At 41.5% G+C, this 20,837-nt stretch overlaps 1 pseudogene; it reads right to left on the bottom strand.

The window, feature by feature from the left end:
- Positions 1-219: 219 nt before the first annotated feature.
- LOC131244303 (laccase-7-like) lies at positions 220-19,530 on the bottom strand (annotated as a pseudogene).
- Between the last annotated feature and the right edge of the window lie 1,307 nt (positions 19,531-20,837).

Raw genomic sequence — 20,837 nt, 5'->3', positions numbered from 1 at the left:
CCTGTATAATCATGGCAGTCATTTTTCACGCAGTCTGTTGATTTATGATACGTGCTGCCTACTTGAAGGCAGACCAGCCTGCATTTTTGTTTAGACCATCTACATGATGGACCCCACCTGATACACTAGGTTGTTGTCTTTTGCCTGCGAGTAGAGATGCATGTGGAGCTTGGAAACGTATACAAATATGGTAGTATCATGAACGAATATGGTTATGATCTAGCAACGAGGTAGATCGGGAGGCAGTGTCGCTGAAGCAGTGGGTCCATTATCTATCACGAAAGCCGTTGATAAGCCCCATGTCATATGGGAATCCAGGTGGCAATGGAGCTGCCATACACCTGTACGTTTTAGAAGGCCAAGGAGATTCGTTAGTATGTCAGTTTCCCATGAAAAAAAAATAAAAAAGAAAGACCATGCACATGCGTTTTTTAACGTACAAGATGTGTGAGGTCCACTGTGATGTGTGAGTGTCATCTTACCCTTTTTTTTCTCTCTCAGAAAGTGGACATCTACCACGCCAAATTCATTTGATGAAGAAAATTTACATCCATTCAGGACGGTCCCAACAAAAAGGGAGGACCAGACCTATTATATCGACTATAGACACCTAACATGGGTGACATCAAAGGGATCTGATAGCTCCTAAGCCTATATTATCTAAAAAAAGAAAAAAGAAAAAAAAGAAGAAGCCTATATTATCTAGCACTAATGCTCCTCTGACATTCCTCGGCAATTGAGCGTGATTAGAGTAAATTTGATTTGTGCAACCGTCACTTGCCAGTCTGGCCAAAGCATCAGCAACCGAATTCCCCTCCCGGAAAATATGGCTGAAGGAAAGGCTCATGGAGCGACGTCTTTGCTGAATAGCTCCCATTTTATATCAAATATTCTAGGGGTGAGGAGCTAGCAAGTCCTTAGCCGATTCCGCAATAAGTTTAGAATTAGTTTCAACCATGATGTTGGTAAGACCGAGTGAGAAACATATGTCCAATCCGTCTAGGACAGCCTGAACTTCTGCAATCGTGTTGGAGGCAGTCCCATGATATTTGTGGAAGGTGAAACCATCTTGCTTAGGTGGTCCCTGCAAACTCCTCCTCCACTCTCGCTCGGATTACCTCTCGAAGAACCATCAATATTAAGCTTCAGCCAGGCTTCTAGGGGTTTACACCATCTGACTAAGAGGGTCTTACTTGCAATGGGAGAACTGGGAGTGACAATCTTAAGGGTCTGGAGGATCATGCTGTTAGCCAGCTTGTTCCTGGCCGGGCTGGGCAGGTTAGAGGCAGCTTCTCTTAGCCAACGAGAAACTGTTGAGATGATGGAAGTGCGGGACATCTTGTGGCCATCAAATCTGGCCGCGTTTTTGTTGAGTCATAATTCCCAGATTATGAAGCTTGGGCCAATGCCAATGAGAGAGGAAACTATGGATTGGCTGTAAGCCCCGTATTCTAGACCGTACCGTTCTATAGACTTCTGCGGTCTTTCCGGTCGAATTTCGGCAACCTTCAACCCTTAATCGGTATTTGCGTGCGACCTTGATTCTCATGCCGTCAACTCGAGTCGACTCAACCTAAGATTTGTACCTTAGCGACCGCGTCGTCAACGCGGTTCCGATGCCGCGACTCGCGCGCCGAGGCGATACCCTGGTTAGAAGATGTGAGCCAGCATTCGGTGCAAGGAAAACGCCGCGCGTTGCAAAACCCGAGAGAATCTCTACGAGATGTCACCTCAATCAATCAATCAATCAATCCCATCATGTCAAGTACACATCACCTTTCACCCTTTCCCAAGCAAGCCCCAAAGTCAAAAAGTTCTTACACAAGCCCATACCTTTCTTACACCATTAGCCATAAAAGTAAAAAAAAAAAATCTCTTACACCCATCACTCACCACATCCATCACTCCATCACCCATCACTCTCTCTCTCCCTTTACAAGTCTCTCTCTCATTTTCAAACTTTCCCAAGCAAGAGAGAATCCACACGTCCAAGCCTCTCCCCATATCTCCCAAACTTCAAGTGTGGCTCATTTCTTACCCTTTCATCTCCCATCTCAACCATCCAAACCTCATCTCCTCCATTGGAATCGAAGCTAAGGAGCTAAGGAAGCCAAGGGAGCAAGAAGATCAAGTGGTGGGTGCTTTGATAGGGTAGTTTTTAATGTTTTTAAGATTGGCCAAGTGAGGCTAACCGATCAATGGTTTGGATCTCACTTTGGACCCTAAGATGTGGCCGATGGCCCACTTGGATCATCATGATCATTCCATGATGGGGCCATTCTCCATGGACCTCATCATGATGTTTATTTTCCTTGTATACCTAGGGTAATCTAGACCATCTATTTTAGTGGAGAATGGATCTCCACCGTTGGATTTCGATTTAAAAGGGCCCACATGTAATGGCTCACTTGATTTATGTTGTAGATCATTGAAGGGAGGGCCCATAGTGCCGGGGTCCCTCCATCACGCGTGTCCCACTCTCTATCTCTCTCTCTCCCTCTCTTTTTCATTTCTTATTTTTAAGATCATGATATGATTGTGTGGCCCACTTGAATGGACCCCACCATGAAGTATGTATTTTGTCTAAGCCGTCTATAAGTGAGACCCACTTCATGTGTGTAGTACCCACACCATCCATTATTGGTGGCCCACCTGAGCAGGCCCACCTTGCACAGCCAGACCGTCTAACGTTCTTGGACGCTGGACGTTTGTTGGAAAACACAAATGTCAGCTTGTTTCCAAGCTTATGGGTGGCCCACTCATATAGGTCCCACCTTGATGCAGGTGTTCAATCCATGCCATCTATCCTATATACCAGCTCATTTTAGGCGTTGAGCCAAAAAATGAGGTTGATCGGATCATCTGATGGGCCATACCTTAGCAAACAGTGATCTCCACTGTTTAAAGTCCCCCAGATTTTTCTATACACTGAAAAATGCCCAATATTGGACTTGATGGATGTGTTATGGGCTGTAGAAATCAGTGGGCATGGTGGATTCTTCCGATGTGGGTCCTATGTACAAAAAAACCTTGAAAAAAACCAAGATTTCAAAAAAAAAAAAACAAAAAATATAAGCAGCAGCGTTGCTGCTGCTGTTGTTAAAAGGCCGCAGGCAACGCCTCCGCACGTCCGGGCGGATGGGCGGGCGGACAGGATCCCACGGCTCTAGCCGTGGGCCCCACCTTGATGTTTATTTGTCATCCAATCCATTCATATGGTGGGCCCTCAGGGCAGTGGACCACCCTCCAAAATTCAGGTCCATCCAAGACTCAGGTGGCCCACATTATAGGAAACAGTGTGAATTGAACTCTACCATTGAAACCCCTTTTGGGTCCACAGAAGTTTAGGATCAATATGAAATTTGTTTTTCCACTTCAATCCAGGTCTGCGTGACCTTCTCAACAGGTTGGATGGAAAGCAAACGTTATGGTGGGCCCCACGTGGAGCCCACAGTGATGTATGTGCCTTTTTTTTCTGCCGTCCACGGCTGTGGACGGTGGAACCCACCTGCATTGTGTTTCATCCATGCCTGGCCACACCTGGCCCACTCGGTTGGACCCCACCGTGATGTGTTCTATCCGCACCGTCTACACTGGACGGTGGGACCCATCCCCCACGTGTGGGACGGTGGGTGTGCATATGTATGTATATATATATATATATACATATATATATTATATAGATTATGTATATATATATATATATATATATATATATATATATATAATATGTGATGGTTGGCCTTCATGTGGACCCCCCACCATGAGGCAGGTGCTGCATCCAATCTGTCCATCCATTTTAATAGGGTTATTTTATGGCATGGGTATATAGAATGAGCCAGATCCATAGTCCAAGTGGACCCCACCTTGGCATGGGTTAAGGCCCATTAAGGTGTATTGGGGCCTATGGGTTGAGGCCCTTTTGATGTACATATGGGGCCCAATTGGTGTGGCCCATTTGGTACACATAAGACCCATGAGATTAGGCCCATTTGATGCATTCTAAGGCCCACGGGTTATGGCCCATTGCAATGTACATAAGGCCCATTGGTGCGGCCCATTGATGTGGCCCACTTGATGAATATAAGGCCCATGTGATTTGGCCCATTTGATGTATTTAAGGCCTAATGGGATGTACCTAAGGTCCATTGCAATGTGTGATCCCAACATGGTTTATGTAATGATGTTTATGACAGTCGTGCCTTGGGAGCAATGTTGGTTTGATGTCCACACTGCACGTTTAAATGTTGGTTAAACGTCCACATTACGACTCTCCCTATGGCCCATTGATAGGCCTGTACTCGTTGTGCGTAGGCCGTTTAGGCCATCTGCGTTGTAAGGATAATGCATTACTTTATAACATGTGTAGTATAGCTCCATAACTCATGATCATACGCATCATATGTATGCTTGATATGAGAAGTGACTGATCATAGCATATGCCTTCAGGCAGATTGTTTAGGGGCTCCCAGATAGGGGGTGTTGCCCTATATGAGCGCTTGATATGCGCAGAATTGCTGTATGACTGGATAATATGATTCATGCATCCGCATTGTGTGATATGGTTACTATACACCCTAACGACATCAGGGCCATAGCCTCCACTGACATATCGTAGTTGGCAGGATTGGATACCGAAAATATTGTTCTACATGGGGTGCTATAGATATCCCTGGGTGAAAGTCCCTAAACCCTTATAATACCAAGAGGTTGCTCCAACATCTAGATCGAGTGAGTGCATGAGCGCCGGGTGCCGATTACTAGACGGTTGCGCTTTCCACTGTATCGTAGTCGGTTAGAAGGGGGTGCGGCCTTACCCACCCGTGAGTAGGGAGCAATGCTAGGCTGAGTCTGACCAGCTCGAGGAATGGGTCCGCTATTGACGAGCCGAGCCTGATATTGGCAGGCGGATAGCGTGGTCTTTTCCACTCACCTTATTGCGCGTGATGGGGCGGCAATCTAGCTTGGAGTGTACTAGACCCCAGTGATATTTCAGATTTTTAGCTATATTGATATGTGAACTTAGATGAGAATTTGTATGCTTGAGTTACATTTCATATTGCATGGCCTTGGTATGGCCGACATCATTCATGCTTTGCACCGCATGGTCTTGGTACGGCTATGGTATTCTTGGCTTTCATTAGCATGTTCCGCATTACTCTGTACTGCATAACTGCATTACTACCTTGAGCACACACTTTCACCACCTTCTAAGCTTTCTATAAGCTTATGCACGACCGTTGCATGCAGGTGACGTTGGATCGCAGCAGCGCTGAGGCTTGAGCATGTGGCAGATTATTTTGGAGTTTTGTTTATCATCATTGTATTTTCCTTTATGCTCATTGTACGTATAAAGTTTTTTATCATAGTGAAAATGTGATAGAGTTTTTGGTTGTTGTTTGTGGGTTATATCTTTGGTTATTCTTATTACGAATCAAACTGATGTTGAAAAATCCTCCTCGTAGCATCTCAGGATCAGAACCTGGCGAATGGGCGCTGGGAGTCGAGAATGGGGTTCTACGGAGGCTGTCGGTGCCAGATTCGGAGATCGAAAATTTTGTGAGCCCGGTTTCTGAGTTTGGGGCGTAACATTTGCGGTTGGCCTTGGAGTGCCATAGGAGAATCTTCTGGTGAATGTTTTAATTGGCGATGTAAGGGATGTCTAGAAGGCTGTTGAAATAGCTCTACACCTTAACTGTGACACTGCCATAGCAGGATAGATGGTCTAGAGTCTCCTCAGCTGCATGGTGGTGGCTAGAACGTGGGCGTTGCTGGCCGTCCCTGTTAGGTAGGTCATCCGGTTGTCTACCAAGCCGGGAAGAGGTGTCATAAAGTCGAGAGTCATTAGCATTGGGAGTTGGTACAGTAGCTGGGTTCAGCAGGGGACTGGGAGGACCAGGATTGGGGTTGTAGCATTCGCACCTGGATGCCAGGTTAACACCAAAATGCTACACAGCTGCGTCTACTGGAACAGCTCCGTGTAGAGATTTCCAGACAAAGATGGCTACTTTAGGGGGGAGGAAATTATTCCAAATCCACTTGGATGACTGGAAGAGGGGCTGATGGATTCATATCCCATTCCAAGCTGACTTCAAGGAGAAATTACCTGAAGAGGACATGTCCTAGATCTGTTTGTCTTCTCTGTTTGACTACGAAATAGATCTGTTAGTGATGGTTTGCAATGTAGCTGTGGTGGTGATGTGGTTGATGTTGGATAGATTCCATCTGCCGTTATGGGGAATAAAATCTTTCACCCTGGCATTTTGCATATGATTCGGGATTTGCGTGACCGTCGCACCTACAAGAATCCCACCACTCAACCAATTCTGATACAAAAAACTGATGTTGCCTTTCCCGACGAGCCATTTAGAGTGTTGGAGAAGGAAGGGCAAAGTTCTGAAGATGTCCCTCTAATCTGACGATTTAGCAGATCTAATCGCTCCTTTGTTATTTACAACCTTCTGGAAGTATTTGGTCGTTATGAAGTTAGCCCATAAAGAGGACCCCTGAAGCATTTTCCAGCCCATTTTGACTCTAGAGGCTCTCATAATATCTTCAATTCTTCTGATTCCAAGACCGCCCTCCCGAAGAGGGGCACAAAGAGACGACCAGCTGACCCAATGCCTTTTGTTGCGACCTTCCGAAGTGCCCCAGAAGAAGTTAGCCATGGCTCTTTCCAGAACAGTGCTAACCAATTTTGGAATGTTGATGGCAGACAGAATGTGGATCGGGATGGTAGTGAGAACATGGTTGATGAGCACCGGTTTCGTTGTAGGGTTGAGAAGCTTGGCCTTCCAACCTTCAATCTTACCTGTGGTTTTCTAGATGAGCTGCTGAAGGAGGGGCCGATTGATTCTACCTTTTGTCAAAGGAACTCCCTGGTAGATCATGGGTAAGAAGGATTGCCTAAAACCCGTGAGAATGCGTAGCCTTTGAGCTTTGCTTTGAGCTGCTTTCTTAGGGATGATGAAAGAAGTTTTTGAGGCGTTGACCCTTTGGCCTGATGCATTTTCATATTTAGTATTAAATCTAAGGAGGACATGCACGTTAGACAGCCCACCATTTAGAAAAAGAATAGTGTCATCAACAAAAAAACAGATGGGAAATCCTAAGATAGGATAGGGGGAGTTTGAATGGTTGGCAGCTCCTCGAAGAGAACAGATTGTGCACCCCTCTGCTGAAGACTTCAGCTCCTATGATGAATAAGGATGGTGATAGTGGATCTCTGGATTGGAAGAATCCAAAACTTCTACCATTGATTGTGACTCAAGATGTGGGGCTTAGATCGCATAATTCTTCACACAAGTTAAGTGGGCCATACCAAAGGTAGCAAAGGAGGCATTCTAGGTGGATGAAGCGTTGGATCCAACATGTTGTATCTATGTCATTCTGCCCATTCAGATCAAGCTAGCCTACCATCAGGAATGACGGGTCATACCAAAACCTAGGTGGGCCACAAAAAATGATAATATAGGTTGTAGGCGTGGTTGTATATAACTTCCCTTGGTGTGTCCTACCTCACTTTTGGATCCAGGTGATTATTGAGATGTAAGGTGAGAACCCGATGGACGGTCTGGATTCAACATAAACATAAACTTTGTATACATTGGAATGTCATTTTCTTACTGGGGTTGTTGGCTCGGAATCGGACGACAGCCCAACCGCCGACGGGAACTGCTACGGTGTTCCGCACCTGCGGGTTCACCAAATTAACCATGCTCCTATGCGTGGCAATATCGTAATTTCCGGACCCTTGTGCGAGCACGTAGAAATTAAAACCATGTAGATGCATCGGGTGGTTCTCTACCCCAACTATCGCCGTGTTCTAAAACACAATCTCCACCGTCGAATTGTACACGAGCCTCTTGACACGTGTTGACTTCAGGGTCGTCGATACTAACTGGTTCGCTTCAGCGTTCGTGTAGTCGAACACGAGCGAGGGCGTGTCTGGGAAGTCGTCCGTGAAGATGCCCTGCACGCCGTTGTAGTGCGCCTGCAGCATCGATAGCGTGGTGGGCAGCTGGAACGAAGCATTGTTTATGCTCGCTGTGAACCGCATTCCCGACGGACCCGCACACGTGGCATTCTCCTCGCACTGTTCGAGCCCAAATCCGACGGTCATAAACATATGCTCGTCCACATCGAGAGCCACCTTGTGGCCTCAACTGCACAAGGCAGTGAGGTTGCTGTAGAACCGGTGGGCTGTTGGGGTGTCGAATAATGCTGGTAGGACCGGCATCAGGGGCGCTGGTACTGACGTGGCGCCCTTGTAATGGAGGATGGCCGTGGTGGTCGTGTCATCGAAATTTATGCCCTGGACGGTCGCGTAAGGGCAGGCCGCTATGGCCTGGGGCTACAACAACAACATCGGTGACGTAGGGCTCAGTGTAGGTGTCATCGATGCCCACAACCGTCAGATTGTGGCCAGCGATCTTGAAGAAGTGTTGGTTACTGATGGCATCGTTGATGATATTCGCAGCATATAGGTCTTACCTTGCACCACCTCAATCTTGTGCGTTTCTGGATTACAAAAGAGAGTGTCACATGAAAATAGTAAGGATGAAAGAATCTAACATGCATAGGTGGTCATGTTTGGGGGCCAGGCTATTACCAGGCCCAGAACGACAAGTATGGTCTAAAGCCCGAGCCCAGCCCAAGCCTGAGATTGTTTGCCTGTTTAGCTAGTAAATGGGCTGGGCTGAGCCTAAACTAGCTCGACCTGTACTTGAACATCCGACCCATAGATGCTAACCTGTGCTGGTGGTGTATGTTTTCTGTAATTTTTTAACTTACTGTTGTTGGTGCATGGGTAGAGATCGCCGGGCCTTCCGTTGATTGTATAGGCGTTAGAGATATTCGGTGCACCACCAGTGAAAGTAGCCTCGTCCTCTACATCCACCACGTTCGCATTCCACCATTCCCTTGTGCATGGCATTTTTGTCATTTTAAAAAAAATATAAAAGTACGGTTTTGGATGATGGGGGGCCATCGTTAATAATTCTAGACCATTGATATTGCCGATGAGACCTGAATTACCCGCCCCGTCAAAATCAACCCAATCGAATGATCCAAGCCATTTAAAATGAATTTGGTCTAACTGTTATTTTCAGTGGCTCTTGACCAGACAGCTACGATGATCTGATCTTGGCAATCCATGATAGATCTTGATATCCATCGATCCATGACCATAAAAGGTGAGCTCACCTAAGTTCCATGGTGAGAATGTTTTCTTACCTATGACAATGGGGAATTCCTTGTGAGGTTTGATGAAAGGATAGGATCGACCGGCCTTAGGATGAATGATCAGAGCACCGTAGACCGTTGCTCGGAACAGCGATACGTGGGCATGCCACCAAAGTGTCCCTTCCTGATTTGTGACGTTGAAGCTGTAAGCGTAACCGTTCCGGGGAGCCATTGGACATTGGGTCACGTACGAGCTGGCCCATCAGCCCAAGCACTTAGCTTTTGAAATATCCCATGTCTGCAAAACCATTGCCACCATAATGGGCCGTTAGCAAAATTTGAGAATGTGATCATCTAGCATGCATCACTCTCTTGGGCCCACATTCAAATATGATAAGATGATTTGAACGGTTCATCTTATTGGACGTATTTCAGGTGGTTCACGTACCAAACCTCAAGCTAAATGGATGATTCTGACCTCAATGATGAGGAAGCTGGATACACTGCAAAGCTTTGTAGGCTAAGCTTAACCTACAACTCCATGTGTGGGTCCCCCAATAAGGTGTCCATAAAATCCAAACCGTCCATCATGACCGTCCTCTAACTTTCTCTTTGGTATCCTAGAATCAGGCTGTTAGAGAACTCAAGTGGGCCATACCATAGGGAACAGTCGTGACCCCGGACAACCTGTTAAAACCTGCCAGATTGTGTGGGGGCCCACTGTGCTTTGTATATGCCATCCAGCCAACTAACATGCACAGCATCAATACGATGGGACAACCCAAAAAACCGGGCCTTTCCTAAACTCAAGTGGGTCATACCACATGATTTGAAAGGTTTTAGCTTTTTAAGGCATGATTTTACATTTTATAAGGTGTGGCCTGCCTAAATGTTTGATCAACCTGATTATTGGGTGCCAAGGAGAAAATAATGGAGTGCATATGATGGATAGATTGGATGTCATGGCACACCATGATAAACCTCACAGATTGCTATGTATTTTAAGATTAACCTACAAAGCTTTGCAGTGGTTCGATCATTTGATTCAGGGTAGACCGTAGAGAGGTGAAATATCCAGAGTTGACATTCAATTCAAGAAATCAACAGAGACTTTCATTGTTTCAAGCATGTAACTAGATGGTCAATCTACGACTTTGTGGTATACTGTTCCAATCATCCCATCTCATTATGTGGGGCCCACAGGAAAATTCATCATTATAGTCAACCAAGGCATTAAAAAAGAAAAGAAAAACTCGTTTTCTGTCATAAGATTAAGTAGATAATTACCCATGTATGGAGATGTTATAGGGTGACTCATTGATGACATGAACCAGGTGTCGCCCTCATGAGCACGGATCGTTGGACCAGGGAATCGCCCATTCATAGCAACGATGACCCTGTTTCACACAGTAGGTTCACCGTTAGATTGCTGACATGAACATGTATAAAATTTAGGAAAAAAAAAAAAAAACATAAGGGGGTTACTTTGTCAACCTCACAAGACTAAAAATGTTCTTTGAAAGAATGAGTTTTAAAAGGACATTGTAAGATATTTCAAACATAATTAAAATCATATCTTGACCCTACTTCCTAAAAAGATAATGGATGGTTAGATGACATGTTTAAAATCATACATTAACCATAATTAAAATTCAATATTATTTTGAGAATTATGGTTAAGCTATGATTTTAATTATACGTGATTTTTATGAATTTATGTGGGGTATGGATAGAAGCCTTGCCCTTTGTCCATTTTGAGAGTGATACATACTTCGACTCTATGTTGAGTTGGCCTTTTGCTCCTTTTCCCTTATTCTTGTTGAGTTAGCCTATTTACTACTTTTCTCTTTTATTAAGATAATTTAATGCTACTTTTATCTTTTATTAGGTTAGCCTTGTGCTACCTCCCTTTATAACTTGGGCATGTGTCTTGGAATTTCAAAATTCTCATGGTTCAATTTATTTCTCATTTGGTGTAAGTGATATGTTAGAGGTCTCACATCTAATGATTTATATGTTTTATCGTGAACGTAATGCGCTCTGGGTAGTAACCATCTTGATTGATACGTAATTCTATGAATTTTGGATAGTGGTGCACAAATCAATGTAAGTAATTCGATTTAACACATCGTATTTTTTAGTATACAGGTGTTACCATTTAAATCAAATCTAGCATGAACACATGATAAAACACACGTAATCTATAACTTACATCATGCATGATTACTCATGATCCGCCCTTGAATGATCCCTTATGTCTTAACGTAAGATTACATCGATACTAACTAGCCAACCCATGATCCAAATCTAACTGTTGAGGCATGTGTAATCGCACCTAAACACTTCGAGATCAACCTATAAACCCAACCGTGCAACAATCTAACCATCAAGAATAGTAGTTTTTATCCACTGATCAAACCATCCATCAATTGATATTAAGATGGACCATCACATCCTTAAAGAAACTCATTTCTAAGATTTCAATCACTTTGATAAATAAGTCAAACCACCCATCATTAATATTAAACCCCTAAGACCATTATAAATTAGGTTTGGAAACTACCTAACCAGCAAATTTATGAAGATTAACAAATTTAGATAGATATAACTGCAAATTCCATAATAAATCATAATAAAATTCATAATCATGAAGTGTGGCCCTCTTACTCACATCATTCACCTTAAAATAGGGCCCTAGGTCCCAAGAATCTTTGAATACCAAATTACTTAAGATATCTGGCCCTTAAAATGGTATTAATAGGCACCCAAACCATAATTTTTAATTTATATGGCTCCCTGAGCTATGAATCTGCCTGATACTTGGTCAACGTCTATAATTGGGCCCTCCAAATGAAATGGACGGAGTAGATTTGTCAAATACATCTGTGGACCCCACTGGAGGAGTGCATGTGCACAGACCGTGCATACCCGCGACACACCAATCTAAGTGCCGGGCAAACTGGGTTTCACCCGATGAAAACCTAAAAAGAGGATTTTCCTCTTCCTTTCTTCCTTTAGTTTTCCCGCCAGCAACGGCGTTTGAAAAACATTGTTCTGTGTTCCGATTGTGGACCACCATCTGAGATCTGATGGATAATCTAAGCCGTTCATCGGGTGTAGATTGTGAATCCAACCAAACAGCTAATTTTTCCACCGTTACCACGCACATGTGCATGCACGAATGCGGGATAGATACTGCGTGCATGTGGTGCGTTTCGAACACGGAAAAGGATTTCGTTCCTCCTTGCCACGTCGACATCTCCCACATCTTAACCATCCATTTCAAGAGATCCCAACCCTCCATGCATTCTGCATTTTAGGGCGTCCGCAACGGTAAAAGAGCAGAAGGAATCTTTTCGTTTCCATTGCTGGCATAATCTCAGCCGCTGGGATCCTTCTAAAAATAATCCTGGATCATCCCAGGCGTCGAAACTAGGGCATTAGGAAGACCTTTCGCTCATGGTGTGGAGATCTCGGGAGTGAAATTGTCGGCCCAAGAAAATGGCGTTCGGAATGAGAAAATCTCACATTTTCGTCAATGCACCTGGCCGTTCATATAAAACGTGAAACTCACAGTGACCCTAGGGCCAATCCAGACCATCCAGGTGCATTGGATCTGCGGATCGGCCATCCAGAAGTGATCCACCATTAACGGCTGGATCATCTTCCCCGTCAAAGCCAAAGACCCACCTCCTTTAAGTGAGTCCCACCTCCGGATCAGAGACGTTAAATGGGTGGGTCAGGGTCTCATGAGTGCATCCCTGGCACTTGATCAAAGCCATGCAAGCTTGATTCAAGTCCATGGCCATAAAACCCTATAGATTAAGCAACCAAAATTGTAACTAATTGGTTGATTAAGAGCCGATGCTTTTTGGCTCCTATAAGGCTATAAATAGCCTCTTTCTTTTAGGGCAACCCATCCCAAAAGTGAAAAAATGCAAACAAATGAGGGGCGTGGGCGCCGTTTTCTTACTACCTTGGGTGGCTCGAACAAGTCTCGTGTCTGGTTCGAGTTCAGGCGATTTGGGTGCGGTTTGGTCAAGACCAGACGCTTTCTGGATGGGATTAGGAGAAGCAGAGAAAGGAAAGGAAAGAGAGAGAGTGAGAGATGCTTCCATTCGTGTCGCACTGAGCTACTGCACCAGATGACTCGGATCTGGTCGAGTTCTCCTCTGAGTCATGATCCAAGTTGAATTGAGTATGCAGAGTTCAACTGCCACATGTAAAAGAAGTAGAGAAGGAAGAAGAAGAAAAGGAGAGAGAGGAAGAAGGGAGTATAGAAGAGATGACCGGAGGGCTGTAGCTCGCTGTCGCACTCATGCCCGATTCGAGCCAAGTTCAGGGCCGAGTTGAACCAAATTCAGGGCCGAGTCAGGCCAACTTCCGGGCCGAGTCTAGCTAGTCCGACATCCATTTATGGACCGCCAGAGAAGGAAGAAGAAGAGAAGGGAAAATAAAAGAATTGGAGAAACAGAAGGAAGAAAAGAAGTGATAGGGAGAGGAAGAAGTCGAACCGAGTCGACTCACTGGTTTTTAGGCGAGTTGAATCGAGTTTGGTTAAATCTAACAAACTGCTGGACATTCCTACAGGGAGTAAAAGAAAGTTGAAGGCTATGTTGACTTAGTGAGTTAAAATCACTCATTCTACGGGCGGGTTAGGCCAATCGCAAGTCGAGATTGGCAGACATTGCATCAGGGAATGGAATCGATCTCAAAGCCATCCGCAACTTTTAAACATCATTTGACGGAAAGAGAGTTCCTACTTTAAGGTGAGGATTACCTTCAAGCTTTTCCACATCTTGATAGCTAGCTTGTTTATTCATCTTATTGATTGCTTAATGTAGTTCATTACTTTTATTGATTTTAATTACTTATGATGATTGATGAATTGGATTTAAATTCAATATTTGAATATGGGATAAGATTTAAATACCTCTTTTTTGATTTAAAATGAACGCTTTAGATATGCATGTGCTATATCGATATTATACGTGACTTAAATTTGTCATTCATGGAATGCTTGAAGGTCCTCGAAGAACTAGTGGCTACTTTGTCTAACAGATTAAATGGAACGTTTGATGTGAGTTTACCATCTTGTTGACCATTTGGGCCTATGTGGCTTTTAGGGAATAACCCGTTTTTATCGCTTCATTGAATGGAATATTTGGCCCTTACGACCTTGATGAAATAATAGCCTTATGTGGCTTTGTTGGACTATTTATATGTAACCTTGTGATGGTATATTCCACCTATCGAACTATGATTGGCCACTAGTTGGAGAGATCACCTTTAAAATATCATATTTGTTAGATTTCACTGAGTTGTTGGCCTATATTGGGTGACGAACCCTTACAGTGGCCTTTAAGTTTTCATAAATTGGCTGGTTGTAATTGTAATAATAATGATTGGGCTAATTATGCATTTTCATGATATACAGACTTTACCGGGTGGTCAATGTAAGACATAGGGGTTTCTCGAATCATTATGCGCTGTACTATAAAGTATTTTACCGGGTGATCTTAAGTTATTATTGCATGCATTCGAACCACGATGGGCTGTCCTTTTCGCATGGACTTTTTAGGGTGTTTAGTCCTCCTTAAGGCATACCTGTGTGTGCTTTTTCGGGAGACTAATTCACCTTGGGTATCTTTGTTGCATAGTCTTTTCCGGGTGGCTAGTCCTCATTAAGTCGTACCTTTGAGTACTTTTTCGGGTAGCTAGTTCTCATTGGGTGACTTTTTACCAACTGGATGTGTATCCTCAGGTATGTGTGCATGTGCATTCATGCATTTAAATAAGAATATCTTTATGAAATTTATTCAATGTATGCATATCTGATAAACTCTGTCTTATTAACATGATGATCATTGTGAAATATTTATTATAGACTGTTCTTGATAACTATACTTACTTATCTTGATGATATGATAAATCTTGGGGGTTATACCTCACTGGGATAGCCATTGACGCTATTAAATCGTATTCAGTATGCAAGAAACGTAGAAGACGCGCAAGCTGATGTTTATGTGGAATAGGAGGAGCCAGATGATCTTGCGACTCTCCATTCTTAATTTCGTCTGTATTTAATTTGTATTGTCATATTTTATAAAAACTTAAGACATTGTTTTGTATAAGTTTTCAGGCAACTACTAGAATATTTGGTTATATATATTGAGACTCCCTCTTATATTTGATTTTTTTTTATTCTGCTAGATTACTAAATTTGATAAAAAAAAATGTAGGTGAAATTTGAGTATCTTTAAAGGTTAACACTCGAATTTTTTAAAAATGAGTAGTATACTTGGGTTTCGGGAATTAGGGTGTTACATTCGCAATGCGTATTACACACTTCCGGGATTGGATGACGCAAATAGTTGTTATATGAACAAATCGTATCACGTAATTCATCTGATTCATGTGTTATACCGCTTCGAGGTGTTCATGTAAATTCACGGTAGTGTTGGACATGCCGGCTAATCTCTGTAGTTATGGGATGCGGGGTGAATTGAGTTTTTTTTATGAATTATATTCCACATTATGATGATCACTATGTATGATGAGCCGCATACACTTTGCTAGGCATGCAATCATATATATTCGTTGCGCATACCGATACCACTCGTAATTGTGGAGTACGAGACATATCTGAACCCTTACATTACTCTTATGAATCTCTTGAATTATTATTAATTTTAAAGGATAACCATCACTATGAGTAGGGTATTGACCATCTCCAATCGTACAGATGATGTAGGTGATCTACAGATTAAAGACACGAATGACAATTCCCCTACGAAAGATTATTCTGAATAAATAAAGAGATAGCTTTATGTTTAGTCCTATTTATTTTCGCTGCAAACTTTAATAATGTAATAAACTCCCATTGAGAGGACATTTGATAATTTGTTGAATTCTTTTAATCTAATGGAATAATAAATACAGTTAATTTTATTCTCATGAATGGTTACCTTCGTGAATGTAGCTAAATGTGTTATAAAAAAAAAAAAAGGTGTGCTTTAAAGCATTTGATTACTTATTAACACCCAGAATTCTCAGTCGCAAGTATGTACTCAGGCCACGAAAATTCGGGATGTTACAGCCATATTCCTACCAAAGCTAGACCTTCTCAAATGGACTCTCAACTTCTTCAACTCTGCGATGAAGAAATCAAATCCCTCCTCCGTAAAGGACTCATACGTCCTTCCAAATCTCAATGGAGTTGTACTGCCTTCTATGTAGAAAATGGAGCTTAACTCAAAAGAGGAGCTCTCGGACTTGTAATTAATTATAAACCACTCAATCAAGTCTTAAGAAGTATCTGATATCCAGTTCTAAATAAAAAAACACTTATTAAACAGACTTCATAATGCCAAATTTTTTTCAAATCTGGCAAATTCAGATTCACCCTAAAGATAGATACAAGACGGCCTTCGACTGTTCCCTTCAGTCACTTCGAATGGAGTGTGATGCCCTTTGGTCTAAAAAAATGCTTCCTTAGAATTCCAAAAGTTAATGAATGAAATCTTTCACCCTTTCAAAGATTTTATTATTACCTATATAGATGATATACTCATCTATTCTCAAAATATCTAACAACATTGGAAGCATTTAGAAATTTTTAAATCAACTATTGAAAGAAATGGTCTTGTCCTTTCTCAAAGAAAGATCAAACTCTTTCAATCTGAAATACAATTTCTAGGTTTCGAAATTTGCCAAAATACCATCCAACCAATCCAAAGAGTAATAAACTTTGCAGAAAAATTTTCTGACAAAATTACTGATAAAAAACAACCCTAAAGATTTTTAAGATGTTTAAATTATATCTCTGATTTTTACCAAGTTGTAGCCAAAGATAGATCGGTTTTACAAAATCGTTTGAGCAAAAACCAAAATCATCTTGGTCCAAAGATCATGTCAAAGCAATTTAAAACATAAAGGCCAAAGTTAAAAGTCTTCCTTGTCTCAACCTTTCCAATCCTGATTTTTTTAAAATAATCCAAACAAACACTTTTGAAATTAGATATGGAGGTACTTTTTTACAAAAAACCTCAAAAGGACAAGAACGATTTGTTCCTTTTTTTTTTTTTCCAAACTTGGAACCAAACACATCTATGGTTTCTTGCATCCTTAAATTCCAAAGTGATGTTTTAAACCAAAAGTTCATATTGTGTGTAGATTGCAGAGTAGCCAAAGAAGTTTTGAAAAAAGTCGTCAAAAATCTTACGTCCAAACAAATTTTTGCTAGATGACAAGCCTTCTTAGCCATATTTGAATTCGATATTGAGTTTATCTCCGGCAAATTAAACTCTCTGCCTAATTACCTTTCTCGTGAATTCTTTTAGGGAAAGCCCAAAAATGTCACCAAAAGCCAACCCTCAAAAGGCTAAAAAAAAAGCAAAAGAAAAAATGGAAATTGAAATTTCCAACACCTTTTTCCCTCTCATTCCTTCTCAACAACCTCACCAAAATCTTGAGAAAAACAACCAAATACGTAGCCAAATGTTGAAGAATACCAACTCAAAGGAAAACATAGGGTTTTAACCATAGATTCTGAACTTGCCAAATTACTAGAAGATATACCGATTCCAAAACTCTTCTTGCCCCAAAATCATTTTCATCCCAAATAGCTTAATTTATTCAGAAGATACTATGAAGCTATCCTAGTTCAAACAAGCAATGCGATTTTTAAACACCGTACTAACAAAAGTCAAACAAAATACTCATTTTCCAATATGAAGATACTGCACATCATCAGAAAAAATGAATGGGGGAAACCCCTTTCCCAATATCGAAATATCCAAAGTCCAAATGGGCAGTCCCGCTCTTTCACTTACTGGGATTACATGGTCGCATGGAAATACCCACTCCCTTTTCAAATTCAGAAAAGGGCCATTCTTGGTTCTTAAACTTTTTAAGACCATACACCAAAGACATCCCTCCTTGGTTCTACTCTCAATGGTGGACGTTGTTTGGAGCACACTCTGCAATTCTTCTAGAGGTCCTCTTTACACACTATGCCAAAATGGAGAAATTACAAAATCTAGAATTCCTTGCTCATTCTGTGATGATATACTTTGTCAAACATGGACTTCAATGAATCTTAAAATGGAAGCACGAAACTTCACCCATCTGAATACCAAAAAGCCAAAGTACTTTTCCAAAAAACCTATATTGAATGGTAGAATAAATTTGATTGTGATATAGTCCTTGCGGTGAGTAAATAGTCAATTCTTCAAAAAGAATGCTAAAAACCTTTAAAGAAATTATTTCGACTTCAAGACTTGATGAAGCAGTAATATTGAAGAAAAAACTAGCCAAACTCAAATTAGCATTCATCGCCCTTCAAGATCAAGTATCCAGCCGTCATGGATATACTTATCTTGAATCTATAGAAACTTCTACAACCCCTCCCAAAAAAGACAATGCAAATATTTTCTTCTGAAGACAAGCCAAAAGGATGAAGTCAAGCCAAAAGTCATTATTCTCTTTAAAGCTTAGCCACAAAGCCGCCAAAGCACCGACTACGCCAAAAGCCAAACAATCAGCTACAAAAAGAAAAATTTCAATCATTAAAGAGTTATTGTAGCACGGTACTATAGTAAGATACATCAAAATTACTATAGCACTTTTACTATAGACTTTTATTGTAGCAAATAGTAAAACTATACAGTAAAACTGCATAGTTGTCAAAACTAAATACTATTCGCTCACAAATTTTACCCACAGTTTTTATATAGTATTTCTATAAATCTCTATATAAAGAGATGTTTTCTTTGTATTAGAGATAGAATTCAATAGCGAATTTGCAATTAATCCTAAGTGAGAGCTTAGTTAACAAGATAGAGTGTTTTTTTTGTAATCCGCTTTTTTGCTCCCTTTCTACTACAACTTCGACTGTGATTCTCGATCTTATTTCTGGTATCACACACACACACACACACACACACACACTAAACTTACTTATTTCAAATAAATTACTCATCTACTATTGTAAGTAAAAAAAAAAGAAAAGAAAAAAGAAACAAACTTATTTAGTGCTATCCAAATGGGCTCTAAGAGACAGAGACATCATTGTAGCCACACACGCAAAAAACCATGAGAAGTGCAATAGATACACAAATTTAATTCAGCATACACGTCATGGGTGAGCCTTACACGGCTCAAACTATGGTAACAAACAAACATTCAATAGTATGTAACCTTGGCTTGAAGAATTAATAAGAAAAAGGGTAGAAGAAAATGCAGTGCGTGTGAGCATACCTGAAATATGTGCTCGACAACATTGGCAGAAACCATGAAGCCAAGGATGGCGAAAGTGCACACTAGCAACCACCTGGCACGTACCATGTTGGAGTGTGGGCGATGTGATTGAGGGAATGTAAGAGGAAATGGGAGGAGAAGCTCTCCTTGTTGGAGTGTGGGCAATGGGGTAGAAGGGATGGAAGAAAGAATGAGAGGAGAAGCTCTCTCTCTCTCTCTTTTTCTTTTTTTTTTTTTTTTTTTAAAAAATAAAATAAAATTTAAATTTATGTATTTGAGATTGCTGAGAATCCAGCAAAGGCTGTACACAGTATCCCTGTGTATATACTTTTTAATAGGTTTGAAAGAAATTTCTATGTTATAAAAAAAGAGCTCTAATGCTAATATATATAAGCTCTGAACTCAAAACCGTTCTAAGACAATCTGCAATTTGGTAAGAGCAAAAGCTAAAATGAAAATGAGCAGGTAGAATTTCGTTAGTTCGAGTAATTGACGGTGACCTTTTCTCTTGAAGACCAAAATGCCGTTAGACTTTGAGGAATCTATTGAAAAGCTTAAACTGTGGGCACATGCGTCAAAATGGGAACACGTGCAAGATATCCAATTCTCTTGTGGAATGACTCAAATGCCCTTTGACTTTGATGAATCTATTGAAAAGGTTAGACTGAGGTATCAAATCTGATAATTAGGTGGGCAGCTTGTTAACATTTCCTGTCCCATGAATCAGGGAATGCACGTGCCAAGTTGGTTGTGCGAGTAAGATGGATGGTGAGAACGGCAGTAACTCAACGGTCTATATCCTACCAACCTGAGTGGCCTACCTGATGACTTGACTGGATTGTAATGAGGACATACCTTTCCTATGCCCCATTGATGTAGAGCGGCTCATGGACAATTTCATGGCCACGATGGATCAGAAAAGGCATGATCAACTACAGAAGTGATCCATACCATCATACCTTAAATCAGGCATATCTTGTAATTTGGAATGAGTTTTCAATGTACCATATATGATTTTGGGGTAGGATGAGATACTTTAGCCACCCAACCCTGCTACGCCGGTTGCCCACATTGAATTTGTGACATACCATCAGATCGACGGTTGAAATCCCATTTTATTTTCGTTTTTAGTATTTATAATAAGTTTTAGTTTAATTATAACTCTTCATCCGTTGCCCTTTAGAAGTTCTGCCCAACATGGAAGTGCTTAGAATAATTAGGATCATGGTTCAGCCAAATAAGACACTATTTTTGGATGAAAACCACGTGTAGTAGTAGACATCATGATTGTCTATAAATAGTAAGTTTACTGTTTATAGTAAGTTGCGATTTCTATGAGTTTTAGTTATAGTTTGATTCCGAATATTCTCCAATGGCTTAGTATCCCTATTTAA

Source organism: Magnolia sinica, chromosome 4 (genome assembly GCF_029962835.1).
Source record: "Magnolia sinica isolate HGM2019 chromosome 4, MsV1, whole genome shotgun sequence".
Classification (NCBI taxonomy): Eukaryota; Viridiplantae; Streptophyta; class Magnoliopsida; order Magnoliales; family Magnoliaceae; genus Magnolia; species Magnolia sinica.
This window is presented reverse-complemented; position numbering and strand designations above follow the sequence as displayed.